Source organism: Schistocerca cancellata, chromosome 7 (genome assembly GCF_023864275.1).
Source record: "Schistocerca cancellata isolate TAMUIC-IGC-003103 chromosome 7, iqSchCanc2.1, whole genome shotgun sequence".
NCBI lineage: Eukaryota > Metazoa > Arthropoda > Insecta > Orthoptera > Acrididae > Schistocerca > Schistocerca cancellata.
Genome location: NC_064632.1, coordinates 136,546,200 through 136,560,280, shown reverse-complemented (window position 1 = coordinate 136,560,280; position 14,081 = coordinate 136,546,200). Strand labels below are relative to the sequence as shown.

Sequence of the window (14,081 nt, the reverse complement as noted above, 5' to 3'; positions counted from 1 at the left end):
CCGAGGCATACAGAGTGTCTTTTTGCCTCGCTGTAGTTGTGGGCAGTGTTAGTAGTGGTACAGTGTACACTCCGCCACGAAACGTACGGGTAAATGCAGATTAGGGAACCATCTTTGTCCCTTCGCTTCGAAAGAACCATCACCCCATTTGGGTTAACTGAAAAGAGAAACCACGGAAACCTAAATCGGAATGGCCGAACGCATAAATGTGAATCAAGTGTCTAAATACTGTGGCACCTCGGTCGCTGCGACTATACAAAATAACTAGTATACACCGACTGTGGTGTTCCTGTCATGTTGCAGTGGATGCGTTGAACAGCCTCTGCTCAATCTGGGTTGGCACTGCCACCTGATCACAAAGGCTGTTCAGTGTAAACATTATACACAATGAATATTAGGTAAAGTAAAAAGGCGCATTTGGTTGATGGACCCAACCCCTTCCCCACGAGGTTTTAACAGCTCTGGGTTTAGAAGTAAAGATTTGTGCTTAACGATCTATTGATGTCGAGGTCATCAGAGACGAAGCACAAGTGCTGAAAAATGTGCTCATTTGCAACTGCCTCGCCAGCGCGGTGTATGCTAACCGAAGAGGCCCGGGTTCGATTCCTGCCCGGATCGGAGATTTTCTACGCTTGGGGGCTGAGTGTTGTGTTGTCCTCACGTTTGTATCGTCGTAACTGACGTTCCACTATTGAGATGACTGTACGGGCACGTCCCGAAAGCCAACACATTAAAAAAAAAAATGCTGAAAATCCTACGACGGGGACGGGAATCGGTCTTGTCCTTCTAAAAGGAACCATTCTGGTATTCTCAAGTGGTGTAGAGAAACCACGGAAAACGTCAATCCACATTTCCAGTTGCGGATCTGAAGTCCACTCGCTTCAAATACGAGCCCAGTGCTGTAATCCCTACGCCAGGTCGCTCGGCACCTGAGCACTAGAACTGCTTTCCTTACATGACAGACCACCCAGGTGAACTGCGTGCCTGGGAGAGCGGTACCTTTTGGAGCTAGCGCGCTCTGAGCGCTTAGTTCATTATTCTTATGTATTCCGTATTTGCAGAGCAGAATAATGCAGGCAGTGAGACATGGCTCTTAGCATCATCACAGGTTTGAATACAAGAATAGCTTCGTCAGTCTCCCTCCGAAGAACAACGTTCAGGCGGACTATCTGTTTCGCTCATATTGACAACATTTTGAGTTTTGAGTTTTTAAACTTTTCCTTCTGCAAAACACAATATGTTTCTTTTTTCTGCTTACCCAAACATGTTTCGACGCCTAGCAGTCATCTGTGAACTTCGATTTATTTCGTAAAAATATTATATAAAGTTCATGGTTGTTTTTCCATTTTTAAGCCTAAACCGGCAACACAACAACATGTGCGTTTTATGTTTTGTTTTGATTGCTCATTAGTAATTACATTAATTTTGAAAGAGGATTCGTAGATGTCTGTTTTATGGTTGTCATTTTCAAAGTAGTCGGCAAAATTTGTTCAGATAATTATTAATTTTTTAACCACTGTGGTATATGTTCTTACTTGGGTTTTCCGTCCTGTTGCGCATCATTTTTTGGTAAATCCATACACTTTTTTCACACCTTTTACACATCAGCCTCAATTATTGTAACACGTTTTCATACACTGAAGAGCCAAAAAAACTGGTACACCTGCCTAATATCGTACGGAGACCCGCGAGAACGCAGAAGTGCCGCAACACGATGTGGCATGGACTCGACCAATGTCAGTAGTACGCTGGAGGGAACAGACACCATGAATCCTACAGATCTGTCCATAAATCCGTAAGAGTACGAGGAGTTGGAGATCTCTTCTGAACAGCACGTTGCAAGGCATCCCAGATGTGCTCAATAATGTTTATGTCTGGGGAGTTTGGTGGGCAGCGGTAGCGTTTAAACTCAGAAGAGTGTTCCTGGAGCCACTCTATAGCAATTCTGTACGTGTGGGGTCTCGCATTGTTCTGCTGGAATTGCCCAAGTCGTCAGAATGCACAATGGACATGAAAGGAAGCAGGTGATCAGATGGGATAGTTATGCACGTGTCACCTGTCAGGGTCACGTCTAGACGTACCAGTGGTCCCATATCACTCCGACTGCACACGCCCCACACCACTACAGAGCCTTCACCAGCTTGAACAGTCCCATGGATTCATACGGTTGTCTCCATACCCGTATAAGTCCATCTGTTCGATACAATATGAAACCAGACTCATCCGACCAGGGAATATGATTTCAGTCATTAACAGTCCAAAGTCGGTGTCGACGGGCCCAGGCGAGGCTAAAGCTTCGTGTCGTGCAGTCATCAAGGGTACACAAGTGGGTCTTCTGCTCCGGAAGCCCATATCGATGATGTTTTGTTGATTGGTTCGCGCGCTGACACTTGTTCATGGCCCAGTACTGAAATCTGCAGCAATTTGCGGAAGGGTTGCACTTCTGTCACCTTGAAGGATTCTCTTCAGTCTTCGTCGGTCCCTTCCTTGCAGGATCTTTCTTTGGCAGCAGTGATCTCGGAGATCTGATGTTTTACCGGGTTCCTGATGTTTACGGTACAGTCCTGAAATGGCCGTATGGGAAAATCCCCACTTCATCGCTACCTCCGAGACGATGTGTTCCGTCGCTCGTGCGCCGACTATAACACCACGTTCAGATTCGCTTAAATCTTGAAAACCTGCCACTGAAGCAGCCGTAACCAATCTAACAACTGCGCCAGACTCTTGTTGTCTTATATAGGTGTTGCCGTCTGCCGCTTCAGTTTATATCGAACGAGTTTGGGAGTAAACGTATGTCGGCATGTTCAGTTGACAAGCGACTAAGTTATTGTCACCTCTTATTTGCTCCTAGTTTTGTATTTTTGTGTGTGGCGCTACTTTTGAAAGTTTGGTGCGATTTTTTGCGGTGTGACTCATTGGGGAGAATTAGTTCGCTGTTTCCGTAAGAGCGTGCAAAAATGTAACAGGGCATGGAGAACGCTTCACTGAACACTTTGAGGTAGAGAACCTGGGGTCGGAGAAGCCAACATAAGAAGATAATGAAGTAAACTTGTCTGTCGCTTTGACTAGTACTGTTTCCTAGCTTATTCACAACTAACAAGTTTACACGTGCTGTGCCTTTTATTTACATTTATATTCTTTATTTCCTGCAAGAGAATAAGGAGGACGAGCCTGATTACTAGGAAGTCATGATGCAAGTTTTGTTTACTTGAGGTTCATGCACAGAACTCTGAGTTGTTGGAGGAAGTACCCCTGGCTCTTCGTGAGAAGCCGCGAGGAGTTGCCGCCTGGTTTGAGGCACCATGTCACGGTTTGCGCGGTCCCTCCCACCGGAAGTTTGAGTCCTCCCTCGGGCATGGGTGTATGTGTTGTTCTTAGCATAAGTTAGTTTACGTAGTGCGCAAGTCTAGGGACCGATGACCTCAACAGTTTGGTCCCTTAGAAAGTCACGCACATTTGAACATTTCTTCGTGAGAAAATATGGATACAACATAACGGTGCACCGACTAACTTCAGTGTGGATGTCCGCAACCATCTCAATGCTGTATTTCTTGGTCGCTGGATAGAAGCGGAGATCCTTCCGTGGCCTGCGAGGTCACCTGGCGTGAACCCCCTTGATTATTTTCTATGAGGATATCTAAAGTCACTTGTGTATGAGACCCCAGTGGATAGTGTGGTCTTCAGTCCTGAGACTGGTTTGATGCAGCTCTCCATGCTATACGGTAAAGCTGCATGCCCTCGGGAAAAAATTACGGCTGTAGTTTCCCCTTGCTTTCAGCCATTCGCAGAACCAGCACAGCAAGGCTGTTTTGGTTGGTGTTACAAGGCCAGATCAGTCTATCATCCAGACTGTTGCCCCTGCAACTACTGAAAAGGTCGCTGCCCCTCTTCAGGAACCACACGTTTGTCTGGGCTCTCAGCAGGTACCCCTCCGTTGTGACTGCACCTACGGTACGGCTACCTGTATCGCTGAGGCACGCAAGCCTCCCCACCAACGGCAAGGCCCATGGTTCATGGGGGGGGGGGGGTGTAGTGGATACGGAGGTGGAATTAGTTGCCAGAATTGTAGCTGTCGGTGATGTGATCCTGAAACACACCAGGAACATTTGTCAGGGTGCGTCAGAATCTTATTCGGCATTGAGGTTGATGGCCGTTAGTTTCGGCACATTTTGTAAGATATAGTTCAAGTGGTACGTTCATTGTGTCAATGATGGTATTTGCAGTTAACTGTAGCTAATGTAAATAAAAAAGTACACAATAATGTGGTTTTATTCCTATTATTTACTTAAGCTGGCTTTTCGACCGCAGTTTCCCAACCTGGGATACATATATTCCCACAAAAAAATCCGAGGCTAAGTTGAGATGGACACGAAAAATGTGGATTTCTGACCAAACACTGAAACTGGTCCAGAGGCCAGAAGAAAATAAATTCATGAACATCTGAATTAGAAGTGAACAAATAAGTCGCTCACCGTACAGAGAAACTCGGAAGTAAATATGCTCAAGCCTTGGCAGAATAGCGTGCGTCCGCTTTCGGCGGTATGTGTGGTCGGCACGCACGCTCGCGTGACCGGAATATCGACCGCCTCGTCGTTTCTTCCCTATCGTCCAGTTCTTGTTACTCTTTTCAAGCAAAACCTTCAATCTTCGTTTTCAGCAATACAGTAATTACATAATGAATAACGCATTTCTCCCAACTAGGACGAAGACGAAAATTAGCGGGGTTGAAGAACTGTGTTCTCATTACCTGTTATTGGTGGTGGAAGTAACGACCCCGCAGTGCGAGCAGGGGAGGGAGGGGGGTGAGGCGGGGCTGTACTAAGAGGGTCCCATATTTCGGTGGGCCCCAAACTGACTTTAATGATTTATTTAATAATTTATTCTTATATTCAATCTGGTCATGGAATCTCGCTGAGAACAAGCGAACAGAATTGTGCCAGAAAGCATTTCGTGACCTTGCTGGTTTAATGTTACATGTGGGGCCAGTACTGCACACAGCGCACAGATTCCACTAGTGCAATTTTTCCACACAAGCAGTGGCCGGCAGCCAGTTAGCGTTCTAGAGTTCGGTGCCTTCTTCATTGTATATTTCCTTAAATTGGTGTTGACAACAGTGGGCTCCCCTACTATAGTTGGAGTCACGGACGACAGCGTGCAAGTTTAGGCTTGTTCTGCGCACCTAAGTCACGCATTCTCGGACAGACAATGTGCGTTCACTAGTGTTCCTACTTCCTAGGGATCTGCTGTGGGCGTCGTAGCCAAAGTGAACATTAATCCTGATGGTAGAGAGTTATTTAGTGGATTTTTATTCCATTTGTTGCAAGTCTTCATAGCTGATGGTGGTGTTGGGCCGAAAATTCTACACAATCAAGCGAGACACGTAACTGCCCCCTCAGTGGAACAAGCCCCTAGCACTCCGTCATGAGCCAAAAATGAGTTTAATATTCTGGTCCTGCAATGCAGGACGTATCACATATTAAGCTGATAAGAACAGATACTACACTTCGATCTTAGCCAAAATCCTCTGTTCGAGTGGAAAGCACATGTTTGTGCGTAGCGCAGCTATCGCTTGGAACCGGCAACAATGCGATCACCGTCCGTGCCTCTCGACCTGCGCAAACCGCTATTCGGATTTTTTACAATCGCTTACGTTTTTGTATGTCTATGGCGGACGCAGTGTTAACGGCGCAAGTAAATAGCTAATACAAAGTGGCACGGGCATTAAAATTGCGTACAGGGTGGCTGTAATCAAAATTTCGCTACGTGAGAGTGACCCCATGAAAATCAAGTGATCGTGGGACGTAGCCATAAAGTGAAGAAATTTTTGGACGAGCTTTCTGCAGTCATAAAATTGTGGATACACTAGTCTTTTCAGGTCACAGTTTACAGTGCTTCTGTTCATATTTTAAATCAACATTATTAAAGAACCGTTTTACCGTCCTACAAAATGTTACTGATTTTTTTTACTGCACCCTGTTCATTTCTTAAGGCAGAAAATGAAGATATCCGGAAAGGAGCAGAAAAGCTGGTTAGAAAGTACGAAACAGATTTTGCCATAAATTTTTCACATGAACTTATTAGCCTAAAAACACCGACGTTGAAAGAATTTGAAAAGAAAGATGTTATCAATTAAAGATCTTGCAATTTTTGTTTGTTTGTTGAAATAAATTTCTTGCAAGTAGTCTCCCTGATGTACGCATAGCTACTCAGCTGTGCGCTATGCCAGTTACTCCCGCTACAATAGAAAGATCATTTTATAAATCGAAACTAATCAAAATTTTTATTAGAAACGCAATGTTCGAGTGCAGATTCATTGCTTTGGCAATTCTAAGCACTGAACATGAAACGTATTGTTCATTTCCCTTGGATGACGTCGAAAAGTTCTTGGGTGCTACGCGTAGGAGAACTGGAAAAACGTGCGTGTTTTAGAGATTAGCCTCACTTCACAAAATTGAAGGCGTTGTTTGTTCTAAGAGGACTAAATCAATATGTGAGTTTCTTTCACTTGTAACCTGATTTATAGTGTGTAAATGACCAATGTTTTCATATTTGTTCCTTGAGATTTATTAGGAAGCAGTACTCCCCAAAATCTATTTGCGAGGAAAGGGGGAGGGCAAAACCTTAGTTTCCTCACTGCCTGTTATCCTACCAAACGGGTATCCACGATATTTAGAAGGGACCACAGAACTGAAAAGGTTGTGTATCTAGTGTGATGAAACTGCCATAGCGTAAAGCCCTAGCAAACATAAGCTCGTAACTAGATACAAAAATAGCTTTTCGCACCCAAATAGAAAGTGTGAAACTAGTATTTCCCGGCGTGTAAAATGTTCAAAGAACTCATGGGAAAGCAGTCAGGCAACACGTTCGACAACTGCGATATTTTGAACGTTGAGCATCCTGTCATTTTCGAGGCACAAATGCAACGAGGGAGTTCTGTGGAAGGCAGCATGCACTCTCAGCTACTGAGACAGCGTTATTAACGAAGCAGACAAGATTAAATTAGCTGGTGACCTTATAAGTAGGGATAGATGGTTTTGCTTAAATTCCGCTTGGAATCCTGCCCTCTCTCTAGTCAGACAACATAGGCGCAGAGAGAAGCTACTGGTTGGTAATTAATGTTGACTATCGATAACTTTTGACGTTGCTCAGCATTGGTTGCTTGGCGGCGGTAGTTGCTTACGGTGTGTGTGTGTGTGTGTGTGTGTGTGTGTGTGTGTGTGTGTGTGTGTGTGTGTGTGTGTGCGTGTGCGTGTGTTTTCTGCATATGCTGTATTACAGTTCTAGGTCGGCGTTGACCCACCTAACGTGGGTTTAAACTTCCCTCCAAGCGCTCTTCCGTTTTATTTTTGCCTTGAAAATGACAGTGTTCACTTGTCGAAATATTCAAATAGTCCTAGCTCCCCTTCCGTAAGTTGTTTTAAGTGGTCTCAATAAAGGTTGTACTTTCTTTCACCAAATGTATACCTTTTTAGTTCACCAAATGTACACCTTTTTAGTGCATGCAGGAGGGGGGGGGGGGGGATGTTACAAAAACGGCTTAGGGGACTCGTCAGATCAGTGTACCAGTGCTCCTGTAAGGACCTGAACTTGTGAGGTGTGCTCCATAGTGGTTCGTTACAGCCTCAGGTAGCTAAGATGGCTACAGTCGCTTCAGAGCAGATGCTACTACCTACGGACGGCGCGGTCAACTTTTGTCAAATACACGCACTAGAGACTTCAGTTTATCAGCTCACTAAAAGGTAGTTAGAAAATCTACAAGAGGTATCTTCCACTTCGCTCCACATCATTAGGAACCTATTATCTACATGCTGCTATCTAAATGGCTAATACATTTATAGATACTATTCACATGTAATCATAGCCCATTAAAAGTTAATCTAGAATTTTGTTATTGCCAGGTAGAATTCTAATGGACGCGCTTCAGTTGTCCAACAATAACAAAAATACATTTACTGGGCGACGACTACGCCATGCGAGTCCAAAAGAAATAGTGGTCTGACGCTGTTTTACTCGAACCGCGCTCACAAATATTTGACAGACTGTTGGGAGGATATACCCAGAATGGTACAGTTATCTTTACAACTTGCTATAGCCATATGTGTGACATCTCGAAACAACAGACTATTTTGCAAGGAGCCACATCAATTTTCATTCAGTTATAGTAGAGGTCAAGTGCCAACTGAAGACAAGCGTTACACCATTTGCCTACAAAAGGAAGATCGGCATTTAATGTCTCACAACCTCTGATTAGGAATGAATCGAGAAGAAGGAAGTCGACTATGTCAAAGGAGGCGTCCCTGGATTTGCCGTAGGAGATTTAAGATCACAGAGAACTGTTTCCTGTAAAGAGTAAAACGTTTTAAAGACGTTCACGAATAATGGATATTGCGTTGTTTGTCGCACCTGTGGTTCAGGGATAACGTTTATCCTTAGCAATCAAAACGCACTCGGTGCCGGGTTCGAACCCCGCCACCGCTTAAATTTTGAATAAGAAAATCATCAGTAATGGTGACCGAGGACTTCCGGCCTAAGAAGTCACCCTTCATTCAACCAACGGCCTTGTAGAAGAGGGCGGAACAGCGGACAGAGGTTCAGGACTCTCTCATTAAACACACATGATGTATATCCACAGGACATGTGGCCTGTAATTGAAGAGTTTTATCATAATCTCCTCTCTGGCAAAATATTCCGGACTAGTCCCACATTCGGATCTCCTTGAGGGGATTGCCAGGGGATACGCGATCATGAGAAAAAGATTGAATAACCAACAAGGGGATCACGCTCTGCAGGTGGGGTCGTGGAATGTCAGAAGGTTGAACGTGATAGGCAGACTAGAAACTCTGAAAAGGGAAATGTTAAGGCTCAATCTAGATATAGGGGGGTCAGTGAAGTGAAATGAAAAGAAGACAGGGATTTCTGGTCAGAAGAGTACAGGGTAATATCAACAGCGGCCCAAAATGGTATAATAGGAGTAGGATTCGTTATGAATAGGAAGGTAGGACAGAGAGTGAGTTACTAAACAGTTCAGTGACAGAGTCATCACAATCGGCAGCAAACGAACACCGACAGCGATGGTACAGGTATACATGCCGACGTCGCAAGCCGAAGATAAAGAGACAGAGAAAGTATGTGAGGATATTGGACAGGTAATTCAGTACGTTAAGGGAGATGAAAATATAATATTCGTGCGGGACTGGAATGCGTTTGTAGGTGAAGAAGTATAATGAAGGAAGAAAGGATTACGGGAGAATATGAGCTTGGTACTAGGAATAAGGGAGTACATTGATTATTTGAGTTCTGCAGTAAATTTCAGCTAGCAATAGCGATTACTCTGTTAAAGAATCACAAGCGGGGGAGGTATTCTTGGAAAAGGCCGGTGAAAATACAGGGACATTTCAGTTAGGTTATATTTTGGTCAAGCAGCGATTCCGAAATCATATATTGGATTGTATGGCGTACTCAATAGCAGATATAGACTCAGATCACAATTTAGTAATGATGAAGAGTAGGCAGGAAGAATCTAGTGCGTTAACTTTTTGAGATAAATAGTTTCAGACTATTCAATTTTTACTGTTTTACGGTGTTCGCTAATAAACGCGTTATGATGACAGGGTGTGACTTATTTCAAGTAAATTACCAATAAACATGTCCACTTGTAATTACAGGTAGCCTGCTTGTATCGTCTGAATCCAATGTGTTGCAAGAACTGCTTCGAGTGAAACATCTACGAGGATTCGTAGAAAACAAGTAAGAGGAAACCCTACGCACCGAATCATGAAGGTAATCCAGGAAAAGGTTTGCTTAATTAGCGCAGTGTCGTATATGAAGGTTTGACCAGTGATACTGTACGTCACCTACACAATTTTTTACGGAATCGAGGGAAAAAGCGATAAACTTTTATATCGGTTCAGTACAGCGAGGGGGTTTAACAAGGGCTCGCCTCTTGCCACCCACACACCTGTAGCATCGCGCCCGACTCGCCTGTTAGCGGCGACGGCGGACACGGGGCTCTGTAGACTGGCAGCGGGTCATCTTCAGTGACGAGTCCTGCTTTTGCCCCAGTGGCGACGACCACCAGGTCCGTGTCTGGAGGCGCAGTGGAGAACGCCACGAAGAGCGGCTTCTGGTCTCCCGTCACGCGTCCCACCAACCTGGTGTGATGATGTGGGAGCGACATACAGAGTGCCCCCCTTCCACCGTTAGTTTTCCTAACGGGCTCCGACACAGCCGCACGGTACGCGGAGGGCCTGCAACCGGTGGCTCCGCCTTTCCTCAGTGCCCACGCCCGTGCACTGTTTCAACAGGACAACGCTCGTCCTCATACTCCCGGCCGTGTCTTGCAGCTGTGGATACTGTGCCACGGCCAGCCGTTTCACGCGATGTCTCCCTGTTTGAGAACGTGCGGGGTGTTACGGGGCATGTCATCAGGTTACACATTCATCCGCCAATCCACGGGAAATGCGAGCTCAGGCTAAAGCCAACTATTTCATTCTATCCCGGTGTGACTGGCGCACGGTTGAAATCTCATGCTTAGATCGCAAAACTTCGTAGTTTTTCGTATATCTTCGGTAATTTAACAGTATTAATTAGTCTACTGAATTATTGCGTAGCAATATTATGGTAATGTCCTATTAAAGCCCTGATGACCTGTAGGCTCGGCTCGTCCTAGTATTTTGTACGTCAAAAATGGGCTTTAATAGCGCCAGAACACTTGCGGTTTCCCTACACACTAAGTTTCAAGCTAGATTCGCTCGTAAGGCTTCTTCCCACTCCCCTTTCACTACCACGCTGTATGGTCCATTGGTCACTACTACCTTCGTGGGAAACAGTTTCCTACTAGTTGCCATTGTATGCTTAAATGCTGCTTAAGGCTGCGGATTATGTCTGCTACCTGCCGAGTTCTAGAAAAAGTAAAATTTGGAAAATAAAATGAACTCCAAAACAGAAATTGAACTCCAAAACAGGAGAAACCTCATACGCTGCGTCATGCAACCGCCCCGCCGGCGTTAGTAGCAAGGCGGGACACAGCCCACTGAATGGGCCCTATCGTTACGTTGGATTTGTTCGCGCGTGGTGGACAATCCTTCGATTACTAAAAAAAAAAGAAAAAAAAAGAAAAAAAAATTATTAAAAAAAATTCAAATGTGTATGAAATCTTATGGGACTTAACTACTTAACTGCTAAGGTCATCGGTCCCTAAGCTTACACACTACTTAACCTAAATTATGCTATCCTTTGCCGCCAACAACTGTGTCCGTACGACCGGGAGGCCAGCATTACGACGAAATGACCAATCTAGCCTCCCGCGGCCCCACGATGCGATGTCTCTAGATCTCGTCTCGCTGGGCAGCCCACTGTCGAACGTGTCGTCTAGGCACAGCGCACTGTCAGGTGACGCTGTAGAGATACTACCCGCTGCAGTACTTGCCGGCACGGCCCACAGCGGGACCGAATCCCCAAAACGCGGATGAAACCCCAAAAAGATGTTTCATTCAGACAAAACGCATCACATGGGTTTTTTTGTGATCGCTGATCACGAATTTGAAGTTAAAGATAGTCCAAACAAAATAGCGTATCCGACATAGCAATGAGACGCAACAAAACCCATTACAAATTATTAATAAGCGTATACAGAGGATTTGGAGATCAATAATTACAACATTTAACACAGTGACAACGTGATTTGTTTATTAAACCAAAATAATAGATCATTCGTCGAAAATGTATTGGGGAATAATACTTCTTCGATACCACAAAAGTTGGCATACTGTAATCTTCCGGCGTATCGACAAGCGCCAGCACGAAGACGAAGATCGCAAGAGCAAAAGAGGCGGTGAGACGACGTCAGTCATTAGCCCGCTGACAAGGACCGCACAACTACAGGAATGCCGAAGAGAATACAAGCTCCACTCCTGCCAGCCTCGGCCGGACAGTATTCGCACAGTTCTAGACCGGCATTCGCATAACAGTTATTAGTGATCCATATCCATTGCTTCTTTGGACACTGTCTATAGCGAAGAACATTACTGTTTGCATGTCGACCATAGCTTGCGACACTTGTTCTAAATTCAAAGTCAAGTATTGTCAAATGGCTCTGAGCACTATGAGACTCAACATCTTAGGTCATAAGTCCCCTAGAACTTAGAACTACTTAAACCTAACTAACCTAAGGACATCACACACACCCATGCCCGAGGCAGGATTCGAACCTGCGACCGTAGCAGCCGCGCGGTTCCGGACTGCAGCGCCAGAACCGCACGGCCACCGCGGCCGGTTAAGTATTGTCAATCTTCATATTTGTAATAAAAACTATTAATGTTATTTGCTTGAATTGCTATATAGCATTCCGAGAACGCAGCATCCTTTAGGCAGCCTATAAGCGACGAGTGGGCAGGACCCCACAAATAATGGAAGAAACTTCAAAGTCGGTGATTAAGTACAACTAATAGACGTAATAGTATAATCAACGATAACAGTAATTGTTGTGATGTTAACAATACACACATCAAAAAAAGTTTTGCGTCAACCCGGTTCCTAGAACTCCTGAAGACAGACGTTGATTGTGGATATCATATCACACACACAGTCGCTTCGACACACACAGTGCCTTGATGAACTTGTGGATAGTGTGCCATGACGAATACAGGCATGCATCAACGCAAAAGGATGTGCTACTGGGTATTAGACATACCGGTGTGTACAGTAATCTGGACCACCACCTCCGAAGGTCTCGCTGTATGGTAGTACAACATGCAACACACAACATAAGTGTTTTTTATGAGCAATAAAAAGTCGGGAATGATGTTTATGTTGATCTCTTTTCCAATTTTCTGTACAGGTTCCGGAACTCTCGGAACCGAAGTGATGCAAAAACTTTTTTTGATGTGTGTAGTAATAATTATAATAATAATAAGACTAGCTATTGAAGACAATCGGTCTTAAAATTCAAAACGTAATCTGATTGATGTTGAAGGCGATGTTCTGCTACATACAAAATTATGTGACTGGTTTCATACCTATTAATCCGAATCATAATCGCTGTCAATGTCTTCAGAGCTAGAATCCACATCGGAATCTCCTATGGTCGGTCCTGGTGTAATTGGAATTGCAGGGGGCGGTAATAGCTTCGACAAACGTTTCATGTATTTTTGTGGCAGTTTTCTAATACTGGAAATAAATGGATCGGAAGCTACCAGAAGCCGCTTGAAAACGTCTTCCATCGTTTTTACTCATGAACACTTTCTGGAAAAGTCTTCGCGATATCTTTTAATATCTTCGTGCCTCGCTTCTTGTGCCTCTTCGGATAACTGACCGATTGGTAGCAATGCGAGGGTCATTATTTGCGGACTGTGAATCAATAGCTTAAGCACTGTAGTAGACATATAATACCATGGATACAGCTCTACGAATTTTCTCGCAATTGCCAGTGTACAACTGTGGAAGTTATCAGTACTGATTTCATGTCCACTCGAAATGACTTGTAAGATGACGTGAAACCGTTCTATCAAATCTTTGTTCAATGATGTTATGAGAACAGATGTTTTCGAATTTTCAAAGAAACGTCGAGCTGTATTTACATCGTTGGTACTTCCGTAGCCAGGTTTCGAACGATCGACAATAAGACCCAGTTTTGAGCTGAGTCCCTTCTGAATGATCTTCTTGAGCGTTTCTACCATTTCTTTTTCTTCGGCGCTGCATGCTCGCCATTCTTAATCCCAAGCTTGTATGACAAATGCAAGCAGCATTCAAAAAACTTGGTGCAAGCATGTAATGGCGAGAGCCCAAACCTCAGGTCTTGTTCATCAACTTCTCTTTGTAAACGATCATCGATGTTACTGAAATCTTTAGCTAGTACTTCCACATAAATAGCATCGCTGCGAAGAGTTTGTGGATGCGAGTGCGATGCGTTCTTTGCCATCGATCATTGTGAACGTCATATTGTACGAAACCATGATTTCTTTTCCATGCATTATATTTTCAAAGGCAACAGGTGACTATCTGCTTTTCAATGTATTGTACTTCACTGACAGTAGTTTCTGTGCTTTCGTGCAAAAATTGTAGTTTCAGTGGCCTACAAAATC

General features: G+C 44.3%; 1 protein-coding gene and 1 non-coding gene across 2 annotated transcripts in view; both read right to left on the bottom strand.

The window, feature by feature from the left end:
* Positions 1-14,081, bottom strand: part of LOC126092442 (long-chain fatty acid transport protein 1-like) — a 284,340-nt gene that overhangs the window by 181,481 nt on the left and 88,778 nt on the right. The gene's annotated exons all lie outside the window — the stretch shown is intronic.
* LOC126093318 (U2 spliceosomal RNA) lies at positions 5,336-5,526 on the bottom strand. Its single transcript, XR_007521499.1, has one exon. It is a non-coding gene; the product is annotated as a U2 spliceosomal RNA (small nuclear RNA).